Here is a 16,872-nt window from a genome sequence, read left to right on the forward strand (position 1 = left end):
CAGAATGAATTTCTATTTATTCAGCAGTCTACCTCCCAAACTCTGCTAACAAAAAAAGAAGAAAAGGGCAAAAGGTTCCCAAGCTCAGAGCTCAGCTTGCGTTTGCAAATGACCAGGAAAAAGAAAGATGGAAGCAGGCACAACCAGAGAGAATAGGGGCTAGAAGTCCCTTGTATTTGTAAAGGCAAATGCTTGATGGGTTTGACTCAGCTTGCATCATTTCAGTTGCATGGTATTAGAGAGAAAAGAAAACTGTACACTGGGCTCCGTGTGCGTGTGTGTGTGTGTGTGTGTGTGTGTGTGTGTGTGTGTGTGTGTGTGTATTTCTTTTTAATTTAATGGGCACCTACTATATGCCCAGCATAGCGCTAGGAGCATAGATCCCTGACAACTGACTGTGGCCCTAAACCCTAGGAAGAGTCTGGCCACTTCTTTCTCACTTGTTGACCATGTTCTCTGACTATTTGGGGTTTTACTACATGTTATAGAGGCTTAATTCCCCTTCCAGAAATACCTGCTAAGTCCCATTGGTTTAATTGTGTATAATGCTTGTTCTGGCTTCAACAAAGAGACATCTGGATTATGGATTTCTGCAGAGATTGAAAAGTCAAGGCTTGCATGATACAGCCCATGGAGCACTGCCTTTCCCATCATTATCCATCTCCCCCGCTCCTACTTCATGCTGCCTCGCCGAGGTCAGTGATTCTAGTCTATTCAGGCTAATAGCACGTCCTTCTTAGTGAGCTGCTCCTAACAATGTGTGCTGCTTTTGCACACCCCTGGCTACTTTTATCTCATTTGTGCTTTACAACGTCTTTGAAAGATGGATGGGAAAAGAAATATAAGTTGAGATGTAGAATGTTCTAAAACCTTGCAACTTAACACCAGTTTCCACTTTGATACTACTTAGTTCCATAGGCTGCTAGCTTTCTCCTTGCCTTCTCCAGCCTTGTCCCATTCCCATCCATTCTCTGTTACGGCATCAAAGGGCTTTTGCAGAAATGCAAATCCGATCATGATATTCCCCAATCTAATCCTGCCCAATGGCTCTACGTCACCAACCAAGAACCGTTGGAACTACTCAGTGTGTCTTCCTGGCTGCCCCTTCTGGCTGCTTCCCTCCTGCTGGGGCCAGTATTTCAGCCCCATCCAAGCTTCTGCATGTGTGTTCTCCCCACCTGGACCACCTTCACCACACCTCATCACCAGCAGAGAAACTCCTACTCATCCTCCAAGGGCCAGCACAAGCATTCCATCCTCCATGAAATGTGTTTCTTAGAAACACTCAGCTTTTAATAAGGAAAGACATTTGAGTCAGTACCTTCTTTGGAGGAGACAGGAGAGTGGTCTTGACCTTGGAGAGAAAGTTACACTCAACCTCGGATAACCTGCATCTGTGCTTTTTCTTTCATCCAGTTCCCATAACTAATGAAGAAGCGGACTCGGTACACCAGGATGAAAATCACATTGATTTTTACTACTAAAGCCCTAGGAAAATAAACATGTCATGGAACCAGTCAGAGCTGGCAAGATCTCACAGGAAAATGCTCATGGAAACAAAAAATACACTTTGATATTTTCTGCCCTTGCAGAATATTTTTTCCACAGAAGTGTGTCTTTCACTATCATCACTATCCCCAAGAACTTGGGGGAAATAAGATGGTTGGATTGAGGGCCCACCCGAATCCAAGATGATTTCATCTTGAGACACTCAATTTAAGTACATCTGCAAAGACCCTTTTTCCAAATAAGGTCACATTCACTGGTTCCAGGGGAATGCACCTTTTGGGGGACCACCATCCAACCTGCTACAGACAGCATGCCTCACTCTGATTGAAACCGTATCACTAACACCCCAGTTCTGAATCCTGGCCGACCACACTGCTTTCCAATCGTGGTTTCATTCCCAGGTAGCATGACCTCTCTGGAGTTCTTGAGACGTCAGCCTCTCTGCAGTTGTATTTCTTGTGGAAAATCAATGGACTGGAATTCTGGTTATACACTTGAGTCTCACAGTTGACTCAAGTGCATAATTTCACTTGAGTGAAATAATTGTGTATCTGTGCTAGAGAGAGAAGAGCCCACCTCTTAGTGTGTCAGCCCAATACTATTCCTGAGCCTGCAGACCTGGAGCCCAACTGAAGCCTGGGAAATTAAGGTAATTTTCCTAAGGTGAGCCATCTAGGGAGGTCCCTAGAGAGACTGCCCACCGGCCATTCCACAGATGACCTTCCCTTATGCCTGGCCAAGTGAGGACATAGAAGCAGAGAGGACCAGAGCTCCTTGGGGAGCCAGTAGTCCATCCAGGTCTTTCCACCCAGTTTTGTGCTGACCAGTGGTTTGGCCCTTTGAGTCAGTCTTCCGGAAGATAAGGAGTGGGGCCAGTCAAGATGGCAGAAGAGGTCGTGAAGAACCTTGAAGACCATGCTGAGCCCTAATGAACCATGTCAGTGAGCAATGCCCACTGTCCACACACAAGCAGCCGGGAAGCCATGTCTAAGAAGCACATACCTCCTGAAGTGGAATTTGACATGCAGCCTCGCCTCCTGGAGCAGGTGATGCCATATGCCAGCTGAAATCATACTTTCAAAGCTCTCCCTTAGCTACTATCTAAAAAGTCAGTAGAAACAGATCTACACAGAGCCTTTTTTTTAACTGAAGTATAGTTGATTTACAATGTTTCAGGTGGACAGCAAAGTGATTCAGTTATATATATACATACACTTTTTCAGATTCTTTTCCATTATAGGTTATTACAAGATATTGAATATAGCTCTCTGTGCTATGCAGTAGGTCCCTGTTGTTTATCTATTTTATCCATAGTAGTACACAGAGACTTCTTAACCTATTGCGTGCTGCTGGTTTCGTTATTGCTGTGGGTATTTCTGCATGATTTCCAACGGATCTGGCTTCTTGGAGAAGCTGGTAGTTTTCCAGTGATTAGAACTGTTCTCCATGAGAGGAAAAGGATGATAAACTAAGATCTTAAATGTCACGGTGACACTATGTGTGTGTCCTCAGAAAAACATTTCTGCTGAGAGATAAAAATCTTCTGGATGCTTTTATCTCTGAGCTTCTGGCAACTGCAGAAATTCCCTCATGGAGCACGTGCTCATTACCAGACCACAGACACCGAAACAGGGAAGAAGGACCTGATGTGAAAGGACGGAGGGAAGGGCAGGTTTGTGGGACCTGAGAGACAGAGCTAGCAGTAAGGAGCTTAGCGGCTCTGACTGAAGCGATCCCGGATTATGCTTTCTGAAGTTCATTTAACTTAAATTTACCTTCTTCTTTATGTGTGAGGTACATGGGCCTATACTGAGTGTCCTGCCTGGCTTCCCTCCATTTTCTGTGCCAAAACTCAGCCTAAATGCTGTGTCTTCCCAGTCCCCCATCAATTCTGGCCAACCAAGTGGAAATGCAGAGGCGAGGAGTTCCAGCACGTTCCTGCCCAGTCTCCTCCCAGGACCTACCTGTGTCCCCAGACATGGATGAGAGGCTGTCAAAAGGGACAGTGGTTTCTGGAGGCAAGAAAATGGCTTACCAGTATGAAGGGGCCAGGGAGAGGGCTGTGCATGTTTTGAATTTCATTTCAGACCTAACCTTCCCCTCAGTCTCTGCCTAATAGAAAAGAAATAGTGAAAGACTCACAGACTTAGGGAACGAATTTATGGTTACCGGGCAGGGGGAAGGGCGAGGGGAAGGGATAGTTAGGGAGTTTGGGACTGACATGTACACACTGCTATATTTTAAATGGATAACCAAGAAGTCCCTACTGTATAACACAGGGAACTCTGCTCAGTATTATGTGACAACCTAAATGGGCAAAGAATTTGAAAAAGAATAGATGCATGTATATGTATATGTATAACTGAATCACTTGGCTGTACACCTGAAATTATCACAGTGTTAATTATAACATTGTTAATCAACTATACTCCAATATAAAATAAAAAGTTTAAAAAAGAAAGAGTGAAACATTCTGGAAAAGATAAGCAGTGGAATCATTAAGTGCTTACTTTTAGGAGCAGTGTTCCAGAGACATATACCCTCACAGCTCTTCAGACAGGAAATAGCAATATAATTTCAGGAAATATCAATGATCTTCATGGCTTAGTATTTCCTGTAAAGGCGTAGAGAAAAGGGGGGAAATGACATACTCAGTTTGCAAAAACTGCAGCTTCTAAAAAAAAAACTGCAGCTTCTAACACATGCCAATTCTTACTTATCTAAAGGCTTCAAAAGTCAACCCCAACGTGAATAGAGGACTGGTTGGTTGAGGACTGTGTTTATATTGGTTATTTACAATATGCTATCACACTGACACTCCAAATGCTAAGTTTCCTACAAGGATTTTGGAATACGTCATGTAAACCGACGACTAGTTTATAGTAGATATTTTTGCTACATTGAAGAGTTTTTCACTCTCAGGTGACGATCAACCAAGAGCCTTAAGTGACAACTTTTTTAAAGCTGTCTGCCTTTTTAATGGAAGTTTGCTTTTTCGAAGGTGAAGTACGCTGTTCTTTATGACAGCTTTGTTGACACCAACAGAAATTCAAAGTAAAGCTCCGAAAGTGAATCAGGTAGGATTACCTACATGTTCTTGGAATTCAGCTCGGCTTATGGGAAATCTGTCAATTATTTTCATATTCCATTTCCCAGGAAAACATAGTCCATGATCAACAGAAGCTCATTATCCCAGAGCAGCCAATCAAGGAAGCATACCCTGTCACCAGGTGAGATACGGCTACATCTGGGTCAACATCATGAAGAAATACATCATCATCGTGTAAACATGAGCAGTTTCAGGAAGACAGCCTTTGCATTCCTGCCTTGTGTTTCATCGAAACCAGGACACGGAACTCACGCTTCCAGACACAAGTCAACTCTGCTTTGACCCTTGCTTCCACCAAGTTCACCGACACTTCAGGAAAGCAGAGAGTTGCCTGGATGAAACCGAAGAATCTTCTGGCAACCCCCAAATCCTGCCCCTGACAGCAGCCTATACAAAGTGAGTCTGAGAAATGTAATACATCTTAGGAATGCACCTGAAAAGCAGCAATATTATATCCACCAGGGGAAAAGTCTTCCTGGGGATTAGTGTGGGCTCTGAAACTTGAATCTTCCCAAGCTTTCATAATTGTTACCCCAATTAATGGAACTGCAGACACCATTCTTCTATTCCCAGGTACAATCATGTCACGTTCTTCTGAAGCTCACAAAGCCATTTCCTTCAACACTGCCCTCCGGGAGGGAGACTTGAGGTTAATGACCCTCCACAGAAGACTATCGTTTACGTACTGTACAAGTGCATCTTCTCTGCATTTCAGTCATGCCCTGACCTTGGAGAGGACGATGGAAAGGGGGATGCCTGACCGCCCTCCCATTTATAAACCGATTATTTTCCTATTGGCACCTTCATTCTGCAATCACTGACATAAAATCTTTTACCAAACAACATGTAAGAAATGAGAAATCGATTGGATTTCTAAAGTTTGCTTTGGACTCAGCCATTAATAAGAGGTTCTTTGAAGAAGAGGAGTCTATAGAAGTGACTCCACACCAGAACCCAGCTGTGCTACTTTCCGAGGAGATGCGGCCACAACCAATCGAAGCGTAGAAACTCTTAGTCATTTTTAACTGAATTGACAGAGAAGTACTATTTTTCTACCAAAAAAAAAAAAAAAAAGGAAGGAAAGAATGCTTTCATGTAGATCTACGCAAGCTAAACTTACACCAAAAGCTCATGCAAGGTCAATGAATAACAAAGTTTTCTACTCCCACCACAGACTCCTTGCCATGACGTGGCCCTCCCAGACAATCTTCCCCAGAGGGCAGCTCAGCTGCTTCCTTTCTCTTCTGCAGGTCTTCATCCAAATGCCACCTTCAAGGCAAGGCCGTCCCTAATCACCTGCTGACAATTGTAAAGCCTCTGCCCTACCATGCCCACCTGCTTTCTCCACTCAACTTTCCTTTATAGCGCTGCTATATCTGAGATTCTCTACAGTTTGTCTAGTCCTTTATTCTGCCTATTGCATGTCTCCCCTCACGAGAAGGGATGCTCTATGAGGACCAGGAGAGAACAACAACCCCTGAACAGAAATCATCACAGAGCAGACACTCCGTAAATATAATGATATAAGATGTTTAAAATGGAAAGTCAAAATAAAATCGCCCAGCTTTTTGTCGCTCTCCGGCATTCAAGATGTCAAAGCGAGGACATGGTGGGTCCTCTGGTGTGAAATTCTGGATTTCCTTGGGTTTTCCGGTTGGAGCCATGAACAGTTGTGCTGACAACACAGGAGCCAAAAGTCTGCATATCATCTCTGTGAAGGGGATCAAGGGACAACTGAATAGACTTCCTGCTGCTGGTGTGGGTGACGTGGTGATGGCCGCAGTCAAGAAAGGCAAACCAGAGCTCAGAAAGAAGTGGTAATTAGACAACGAAAGTCCTACCGGAGAAAAGATGGTATGTTTCTTTATTTTGAAGATAATGCAGGAGTCGTAGAAAACAATAAGGCAAGATGAAAGATTCTGCCTTTCACAGGACCAGCTGCAGAAGATGTGCAGACTTGTGGCACAGGATTGCATCCAACGCTTGCAGCATTGCATGATTCTTTGGTGTATTTGTAAAAAAAATAAAAATAAAAATTATTTGCTCCCCCCCCAAAATAAAAATAAAATAAAATTGCCTGCCACGAACAAGTAACCACCTTCTCTCCACTAAGGTAGACAGTATGGTGAAGCCGTTGCCCAGAGAGCCGAGGACGAAATAGGAGGAGAAACACTGCTCATGCCCTGGCACATTGGATACTAAGCCTTGTGCCTTCCATTTCACCTTGGAGCCCTGATCCCTGTGCACACCTCCACCTGAGAGACTAGAGGGAAGAGCGGAGACGTTCCCTCTGGTTTCCAGCTTGCTTGTCAACTCACTGGTGAGTTGTATCCAGGACCGACTTCCCGGGAATGCAGCCTGCATCATGCCACAAGTCTCTGCACTTGGAAGGGACCCTATGTTTGGTTTAATGCTCTGCTGTCCATACCTTGAAATTCTTAATAATTTTACCTTCCAATTTGTCTTTTATAAGTGAAATTCAGTGGGACAATGGAAGATGCGTATGAGCAGAGGAGAGTCATGAAATAAAGGAAAAACCTTCATATTTTAGACCTTTAATGGCACTTTTCCCTACCTTTCAACAAGCAGCCCCATTTTCACTTTGCACTGGGCCCCAAAATTATGTAGTCGGTCCTGGTTGTATCCATGTTATTTCTGGAGAGCAACAAAAACTTTCTAAGGTAGAGGAAATCCATTCTGTCCTATATGGTCTGTTCTCCCAGCTCGAAAGCAACGTGGTCATCGTTTTGGCTGGCAATGACCCCCATCACCAAGCTTAGATTCAATTAAAGTAGAAATTAAGGATAGCATTTGAGGCAATGAGTTGATTTTGGAAAGAAAGAAAAAAATAAAGAAAATCCTGTTATAAAAATAATTACTGAAAATGTTAACAACAGTAGCTTGGAAACTCTTTTTGTTGTCTGAGAACTTTTCAAAAAGTTTTTTTGTTTTTTTTTTATTGTTTTTTTTTTTTTTTTTTTTGCGGTACGTGGGCCTCTCACTGCTGTGGCTTCTCCCGTTGCGGAGCACAGGCTCCGGACGCACAGGCTCAGCGGCCATGGCTCACGGGCCCAGCCGTTCCGCGGCATGTGGGATCTTCCCGGACCAGGGCACGAACCCATGTCAGGCAGACCCTCAACCACTGCGCCACCAGGGAAGCCCTCAAAAAGTTATTTATTGAAATCATATGACTATATCTACTACAACTACACCATGTACGAAAAGAAAATGGTTTAATCCACCTCTTCCTGGGGAAGAGTAGAGATTAGTGACATTACCCAAAGCGTCTCAAATACTGGAGAGAATCTGGCCATTCGACAATGACGCAAATTAATAAAAGGCAATGCTCATCTTTATTTTCACAACTTCCTAATTTTGAGAAAACTCTATGAACTCACAGGTTAAATTAAAATAAGAAAAAATTTAAACGAGCTGCTAAAAAATCAAAGTTAGATGGGTCATTCATAAATTAAATGCTAATGACACCCAAATTTGGTAAATTGCAAGAAATAAAATAGTTTAACCTCATATTCCCAAATGACTAATATTTTTCTAATAGCCAGCCCTTCCCTATGTCTCTATTTCCAGGATGCTGTCAAAGAAGATGCAATACCTGAGCTGTAAAAATCAAACACCTGTACAGGTCAGACACATAACACAAATGTGTGACTCAGATTAGATACAAGGTAACAGAGGAGATGGGACAGTAAGAACTGCATGTGTCCCTTATAAAGAAGTGTTTCATTTCGTTTCGTTTTGTTTTGTTTTGAAGGGGGCCTGTGTTAGTCTGGGTCTTCTGAAAAGCAAAAATCAAGAGAGGATCAAACGTACGAGTAATTCATTAAGAGAAACACCTATGAAAGAACATGGGAAAGGGGCCAGTCTCCAAGAGGTGATGGACCGTGATGCAGGTCTGACGAGAGGGAAGGAGGGAATTTGCATGGATGCCTCCTGGGCTGCCTGGAGCTCTACAGAAAGTTCGCCAAGGCCACTGGGGGAGGCCTAAAGCCCCAGTCAGAGGCGTCCCATCTCTCCCAGAAATGGACGTGTCTCAGTTTCCTGCCTCACTCAGCCTTGGAAGGCATGGCCTCAGTACCAACCAGTGATGGACTTCCAAGCTCAGAAGCTGGGGCTTCTGAGAACCACTGGAGATATGAGGTCATTCTCACGGCCCTCAGGGTGCCCACAAAACACACCTGCAGACCAGCAGTTTGAGACTCTTCCTGGGCCCAGCTTACAGTTACTTTCTTCATTCTCCCGACATCTCTCCCTTGATGAACCACTGTTGTCTTTCTGTGTCTATACATCTCTTCAGACACAAGGAGAGTTTCGTCATCCAGTTCAGAGGCATTGAAAGGATTCATCAGTTGAAAAACAGGACTTGCGCCGCTAGGAGAAACATTTTCAGAACCAGCTGTCCTTAGAGATCTGTTGGAAGTCAGTCACTGAAGTTGCCTTCAGGCCAGAAAAGTTGGATCAGGTATCAGATTGTTCCATGTCCCCACAGAGGTCACGGTGCCCTTTGCTGAATGTGGTTCCAGAACCAGAAAAGTTACGTAGGAACAACCAGCATTTTTTTAACCAATTAATTTTATTCCAGTGTTTGAAACATAAAGGAATCTCTCACCCTCTTCTTTTTATACAGAAAAGTGTTCCCCTTGGGAACGTTCCAGTGATCCCACAGTTCCTCCCATGGATACAGAAATAGCATCAGTGTTACATTTAAGAAGTTGAGAAGACAAAACCCTGAGTACTACCAGACCCAGGGCCTGCAAAAATATTAGCAGCAGTGTTACCACACAGCAGGGCTGAAAGTATCATGGCTGTATCCCAAGGGGGCCTCAAGTTAGCAAAATTATTCTGCTGAAGGACTGAAAGAAAATAAAGAAGAAAACTCCCTGTAAATACAGAACCAGTGAAGAGAACAAAAACAAAAGGGCATCCCTTTAAAAACACAAATGAAATATGAAACACGAAGGAAGATTAACAGCTAAGCCCTCACAGGGGGGAACCAGAAAAAAAGGAAACTTGGTTGTTGACATGTCCAAAATGCCACCTGAGAAAGCTGAGTGCAAGGGGCCTATCAGGGGGAAACGATGGTCTTCTTCAATATCTTTTCTCTAAAGGATCCAATGCCCCTAAAATAACATGTCATGCATTTTGGGGAAGAGATGAGTAGAGAAATACTTTGTCAAGAACTAACATGGGGTGATTGCCAGGGAGCAAGCAGACGACTGAATAAAAAGAGGAATGACAGTTATATGAAGGTATAGATTGAAGAAAAATCATCTAAGTGTAAACTTAATACATGTACATTTTATTGATATAAGTTATGCTTCAATGAAGTTGAAAAATCTTAACAGAAAAAAAAAACTAACATGGGGTATAGAAGAAGAAAAATGTGAGACTTGGGTGTGAGCCACATTTTACTGATACTGTTAACCAAGTGTGTGGTTACACTGTGTATTCTAAAAATGGAATTGTGACATGATCTGTGTGTTGCCTTTCCAGGTGATGTGTCTTCTACTAGGACATTCAAACATCCTCAAATCCATCCTGACCCCCAACAAACAGCCTGCCCTCATGTTTTCTTTCAGGAAATGGCAGCCCTGTCTATTCTGGAAACCTATCCATGTTGGAAGACTTCTCTTCTCCAGCCTTATACAACCCCTCATCAAGACCTCTCGGTTTCACTTTCTCTTGACTCCATCTGCTTCTTGTAACCGTAACCTCCACCCTGGTCTAAACGAAGGTCACTTTTTTCCAACTCTCCAGAGACAGCCATCCAACTGGTCCCCTTGATTCGACTCTTTCTCCACACCCCGCGTCCTTCTCCAAAGAACAGCCAGTGACCTTCCCAAGACATAAATGGCTCATATTGTTCCACTGTAGTCTCAACCTCTCCGGTGGCTTCCAATTCTGCTTTACTTACAAAGACCCTCATCCTCAACATGCCCGACAAGATCTTCATGTGTGCAGCCCCCCTTGCTAATACATCCACCCCATCTGCTCAGTCCCTACACAGCATCAACGCCGCCTTCTTCCCGTTCTTCAAATACTGTGCTCTTTGTTGCCTCAGAGCCTTTGCAAATACTGTTCCCTCTGCCCCCATCTCCTCACCTCTTCCCTCCTGCATTTCATGGAGTTCAGAAGGATTTTCCTCAAGAAAGCCTTCCCTGCCACATCCTTAACTAACCCGTCTCAGAATAACTGAGGTCCTTTTCACACTTTTTGTAGCATGATTGCCATTTTAGTGTATTTATGGGATGATTTGACTAATCTCTGTCTTTATATCTAGAGTGAGGCCAGGAACCATGTCTGTTTTCTCAATTATTTCCCTTGTGGCTAGTCCAGCACCTGGCACAGAGGTGAATAATTGTGTTGGATGGATGGATGGATAAGTACAAAAATATTCTAAATGCATAAACCAAATACATCTTTCCAGGGGCGGAAATAAATTTCCAATGTAGATAAACACTAATGGGTAAATATACCACATTTTCAATGTTTTAATTGTTTTGAATAGGTAATACATTTACATGCTTCAAATCTAAAAGATATCCATTGAGAAGATTTGTTCCTACCTTGTATCCTTCTATTCCATTCTTCACCACCCCTATAAGGCACCTACTAGCATCTTATATCCTTGTATCTTCACACACATACAAGCAAATACATGTTCTTAGTTTCACTTTTTCTTACACAAAAGAGAGCATACCATACACACTGTCAGTTTACCGAGAGCTTCTTACTCTCTGTACAGGTGTGTGGTAGTCTGTTTATTTAACCCTTCCCCTCCTCTCTTTCTTTTTGTTTTTTTTTGCTCTTTCAAACGAGACTGCCATGAATAACACTGTGCATGTGTCATTTTGTATGTGTCCAGGTCTGACTGTAAAGTCCACTCCTGCAGAAGTAGGATAGCTGGGTCAAAGTGTAAATACACTGGTAACTTTGCTAGATTTCCATCTACACGCATTTTAAAGTCTCATTTTAGAAATCTACAACTTCGAAAAAAGGTACGTTAGGAGAGAGTGGGGTAAGCCTTAGAGCCAGAGATGTCTGGGTTTGAATCTTCACTCTATTATTTATCAACTATGTTAGCATGGGTTACATCACCTCTCTGAGCCTGTTTTGTGGCTTCAAACAACTCCCAAACCTCCGTCTGCAGCTGAGACTCTCCTCACTTGTCCAGTTGCCAACTGGACACCTCCTCCTGTATGCCCCCCATCCTTAAGTTGCCAATATTTAAAACAAAACTCACGATCTGTCACTTAAACTGGGTTCTATTCCTGCGTTATCCAGTCATCCAAAGACACAGAGACCTGAGGGGTTTCTTCTGCTCTTTCTCCTTCTACCCACAGTTCCAATCCAGTCATCAAATCCTGGTCATTCTTCTTCCCAAATCTTCTGGAATCTGTTTCTTCCTTTATTCTCTTTCCATCTGTCCCATTTTAGTTGTTCATAGCTTCCCAACTGGACGATTACAAAAGGGACCAGGCTAGTTTTTCTGACTCTGGTCTCAGGGCCTTTTAGGACAATGTCGCTAACCAGTTGTAAAGGGATCATTCTAGAACACTAACCAGGTCTTGTTTCTCCCTGGATGAAAGGCACTTGTTGTCCTCCACCTTCTGGGGGCAGGTGTCTAAATAAACAGCATGTAAACTGTATGCACCACAGCCTTCTCTCAGCTTCACCTCCAGCCCCTCGCCTCCAGCCCCGCCAGCCTCTCACCCAAACAGATTTCTCTTTGCACAAGGAACTCTTCCTGTATGTTTTTCATTCATTTATTCATTCAGCAAATATTTCTGAGTGGCTAAGATGTGACATTTATCCTTTAATTTAAAAAAAATATATATGTCTGGCACGCCTCAGACTACTGGACCCCCAGAAGCTTCATTGGTGCAACAGATCCCTGAATTTTCATAGGGTAAATCTCCCAGCTCTGCTACACAGGTGTCTTACTAAGGCAGTATTTCTCAACATGGCACTATTAAAATTCGGGGAAAGACAATTCTTTGGTGAAGGGTGAGGGTTGTCTCAAGTATTGTAGAATGTACATCCCTGGACTCTACCCACTAAATACTAGTTACTCACAATCCCTCATTTTTAACAACCAAAAATGTCTCCAGATATTCTCAGGTGTACCCTGGGAGTTAAAATCCCTTGATCGAGAACCCCTGTATTAGGGCATCTATGATACTTGCAGCACCCTGATCAGTAAGTCCAAGTACCATGAGGTCATTAATAGGTGGGCAGAATGATGTTCGGTAGAATGTCAGGATGAGCAAGGTCCCAGCAGACATGTAGACAGCGAATGTATACTGCTGCCCTTGCCATGTGAAGTCCAACCACTCTGGATTCTCCCCGTTGATGGGGACTGAGAAGAAAGCATGTGCTAGATCAGTAGTCCCATAACCAAGTTTGAGAATATGTGTTGATCTTCAACATTCAACACATTCAACACATCTGGTACAGCAGCTTCAAAAGGGATTATCACCTGAATAAGTTTAAGGTGGATTGATAACACCTGCCATAATTCATCTGGTCATTACAGGGATGCAATGGGTAAATTGAATGGAGATATTATAGGAACCACCACTTTGCATCCCTTATGTCTTTGATGGTGACTATCTGTAATTCTTCCCTAGGATGCAATATTATTTCTGATTACCTATCTTGGATAATGGGGGAAGAACAGTTTCAGATTACTTTTATTTGGTCCTTCCTACCATAATGTCCCACACTCCACAAGTCAGAAAACCTACTGGGAGTTCTGCCAACCATTAAATATATCTATCCTACTTGGGAATCTGAGAAATAACCCCAGGGTAGTTTTGTGGACCCAAAGAGCCATTATAAAATGGACTTTGGGGAAGACTTAATTTGTCACCTGGCCTCCTAAAGCTGCTGATCTAACTATGGGACCAGTATGTGGCATTTCAGATACCCTGGTACTACTGTCAGCTTAGACCTTATATATAGTAGTTCTCAAAAGGTCTGGCTAGTCCCCATTCCGTAGCACTAGTTACTTGGGGAAATATCTACAGATCCCTTGAAGGGGAGGATTAGAGGAATAAATTTTCACATATACTAGTGAGAAATAGTAATGTTCTTCTCCAAGAGGACCTCAGCCTCCCTTAGATTCTACAGATTCTAGATATGTAAGTTGACTTACATTTGAAAGCCAAGCAAGAAGCCATAATTTTCCACTGCAGTGACTGATGATAACATCCTGCTCTCCAGGTTTCATTTTTGTTATTATTATACAATTTTAACAACACCCTAGTCAGCTGTCCATCCGTCTCCTGTCTAGAAACACCACAATCTGTTAGTCATTGCCACAAATCTCTGAAGGTTAAGGCACCCTAACTGCTACTCTGTGGTGCTTCCGGTTATAATAAGCATGGCTACCTTTGCCTCTGGTGGTTAAGAGCTGCCACCTAGTCTTTTAATTGTGGAATCTCATTACCCCCATTGACATTAAGGAGTCTATGGCAACGTTTACCACCATTAAGCTCAGCCTACAGAAGACAGACACCAACCTCTCAGAGATGTCAGTGAGCCCTTAATTTGTGACTTTGTATTGCCTTCAGAGGAAGTGTCCTCCAGTCTCTTTCAAGAAACAGAGTGGGCTTCCCTGGTGGCACAGTGGTTGAGAGTCCGCCTGCCGATGCAGGGGACACGGGTTCGTGTCCCAGTCCGGGAAGATCCCCCATGCCGCGGAGCGGCTGGGCCCATGAGCCATGGCTGCTGAGCCTGCGCGTCTGGAGCCTGTGCTCCGCAACGGGAGAGGCCACAACAGTGAGAGACCCACGTACCGCAAAAAAAAAAAAAAAAGAAAGAAACAGAGTTAAGTGAAGGGTTCTTAGGTTTTACACAGTAAATCCATTCTAATATTCCCAACTCTTTGAGTCTTACCCTTTCTTCACACTCCTGCACCTCCACTTTACCAACTGTAGGCCATCATCCTGCCTAAATGTCAAGGAGCCACCCCTACAGACCAGCTCCAGGTGACCATGACAATCTAACACTCTCAAGACCCACTCCTACCCATCTTTGCTGGTGCACATTTGACAATCCCTGTATGTCCTTTGACACATAGATTGTTTTCCTTGGAGCGGAGAGCTGTGATCAGACCTGACTCTGGCTATTATCCAGGAGACAACAAGAGATGATAGGGACCGACAGTGAGAAAAACAATGGTCAGATGTGAAGCATCTCCTCTGGGAGGTCACGGTGGGATCCCCTGGGAAGGAGAGGCTGATCCCTTCAAGTCACTGGGACAGCTTCTGCCAGCCGGGAAGCTTCAGGCCATTTGGGATCCAATATTCTCAGTCTCAACCAGGCAAATGTCACCATCCAAGGGTCCCACTTCTTTCCTCATCAGGGAATTTCCTTTGACACAGAGGAGCCGCTAAGGCTGTACATTTATTCTTTATGTTTCTAACATCTTATCATCAGATCCTGCTTTAAGTCTTCTGCCTTGCAGCTTGAGGAGATGAGAACCCCCTTTACAGCTACCACAGGAATACCCTGGCTTTCAAAGACAGGCTCCAGATAGCACCTATCGTTTTTTTGCAAGGCTTCCAGAGCCTTCAAAAGTGATTACCGCACATCACCGTCCTAATATTTATTGCCTCAAAACGGATTGAGTGCCGAAGTGAAATGATATCCGCACACTTTACCTCCACTTCACCCTTGTCCTCTTTAACTTCGGATAAAGGCTTTAGTAATCGTGACGCTACCATGTGTGGAGGGTTGTCACCACGCACTCACCACTGCCAAAGTGCACCAGAGGGTCTGCTTTCTAGAGCCAACCTAGGTTCCCACTCTGTTGGCCCAGGTTCTCTAGACCACAGACCCTGGGGCATATGTTTATTTGCTAATACTTCATTCAAAGGTGTGATCCTAGAGAACGGGGTGGGGGAGGGGTAGAGCAGCGAGGCAGGGGAGAGGGAGCCCAAGTGCACGAGGGCAGGGTACTGAGTTGGCCAAAGCTTTGTGACAGCCTGGCTGATTGTGCAGCCCCACATGATGTCTTCAGGAAGGTTGTAGGAACTGTTGCATCTCAGAACAGTTTCTGAAGAGAAAGGAAAAAGAACTCATTGAGCAGCTCCTTCCTATCTGCCGCCTCCCACTGGGTGAAGTTGGCCCCAGGAGGTTTTCATCTCTCCACATTTCCAAGATGTCCCAGCCTCCTCCGGGGCGGTGGCCTCTTCTTGCTGGTCAGGCTGCATGGAGAGTGGCAGCTGCAGTAATCTGACGTCGTGACCACAGGAACAGAGCAAGTCATTGCTGGCGCAGCTCCAGCCAGTAGGCAAGAGGGAGGTGCAGATCTGGGCGGGTACAGAAGCGGAGTCTGGCACAAGCCCTGAACACTACCCTTGCATTTGGATTAAATAACGTCAATGAGTTGGATCTAAAGGAGGTCATTTCAGCACAGACACAAGGTACAATAACATGCGAAATCTTTTCTTATCCTTTTCAAATTCATGTCCTTAGATTTTTTTATTTTTTTAAGAAAGAAAGCTGTATAGCAGCTAAGATGTTGACATTTCCTTAATACATTCATTGAACTTGAGAAACTAACCACAGATTTTCAGGGAATTCTACCTGTTTAACCAAGAAAGTTAATGTAGGAAGCCAGAAATGTTTGAAATTATAAATTCTATGCCACTGGGCACAGTCTAACAGCTCACTACTGCTATTCTGTCAGATGGATTTTTTCTCTAACTAGTCAAATTGCATAAATTCTCCACTTCTATTTGTACTTTGTAGCCAAAGCTCCTTCAGCTTCTTACAGCCTCACCAACTCTCCAGCTGAAGGATGTCTCTGACTGCAGGGCAACTCTACCTGTGTGCTGTGGGGGAAGAGCTGACTTGTCCGAAACTACAGTTTGGTAAAATACAAGACAAAGGGCTAGAGAGAAAGGAAAGGATTTTTTTTTAAGTCTCCCATTTGTACTAACCGTGAGCCAAACTGAATTCGAGGGACTTGTGTGTTTTAATTGTAAAATGTACTATATCTGACTTCATTACAGATTCTGCTCTTAAAGTGACATCATATTTTATCTGGACTAGGAAAATTGTTCTTTAAAGATACTGCAGTGATGAGGAATATGGGGTTAACAAACTACTATACATAAAATAGATAAGCAATGAGGATTTACTGTATAGCACAGGGAACTATACCCAATATCTTGTGATAACCTATAATGGAATATAATCTGGAAAAAAAAAAGAATCACTACGCG

General features: G+C 43.6%; 1 protein-coding gene and 1 pseudogene across 3 annotated transcripts in view; one reads left to right on the forward strand and one right to left on the reverse strand.

Moving 5' to 3' along the window:
- The window catches only part of SETD4 (SET domain containing 4), a 282,732-nt gene that overhangs the window by 162,589 nt on the left and 103,271 nt on the right, over nucleotides 1-16,872 (reverse strand). For 2 of the 3 annotated variants that reach the window (XR_007477398.1, XR_007477397.1), the window contains one exon: nucleotides 4,020-4,123. The exons of the other annotated variant lie outside the window; for it this stretch is intronic. The gene's annotated coding sequence lies outside the window, so the exon portion shown is untranslated. The remainder of the gene's footprint in view (nucleotides 1-4,019; nucleotides 4,124-16,872) is intronic. 3 annotated transcript variants of the gene reach the window in all.
- Nucleotides 5,989-6,617, forward strand: LOC117199278 (60S ribosomal protein L23-like; annotated as a pseudogene).

Source organism: Orcinus orca, chromosome 5 (genome assembly GCF_937001465.1).
Source record: "Orcinus orca chromosome 5, mOrcOrc1.1, whole genome shotgun sequence".
In the NCBI taxonomy this organism is placed as follows: domain Eukaryota; kingdom Metazoa; phylum Chordata; class Mammalia; order Artiodactyla; family Delphinidae; genus Orcinus; species Orcinus orca.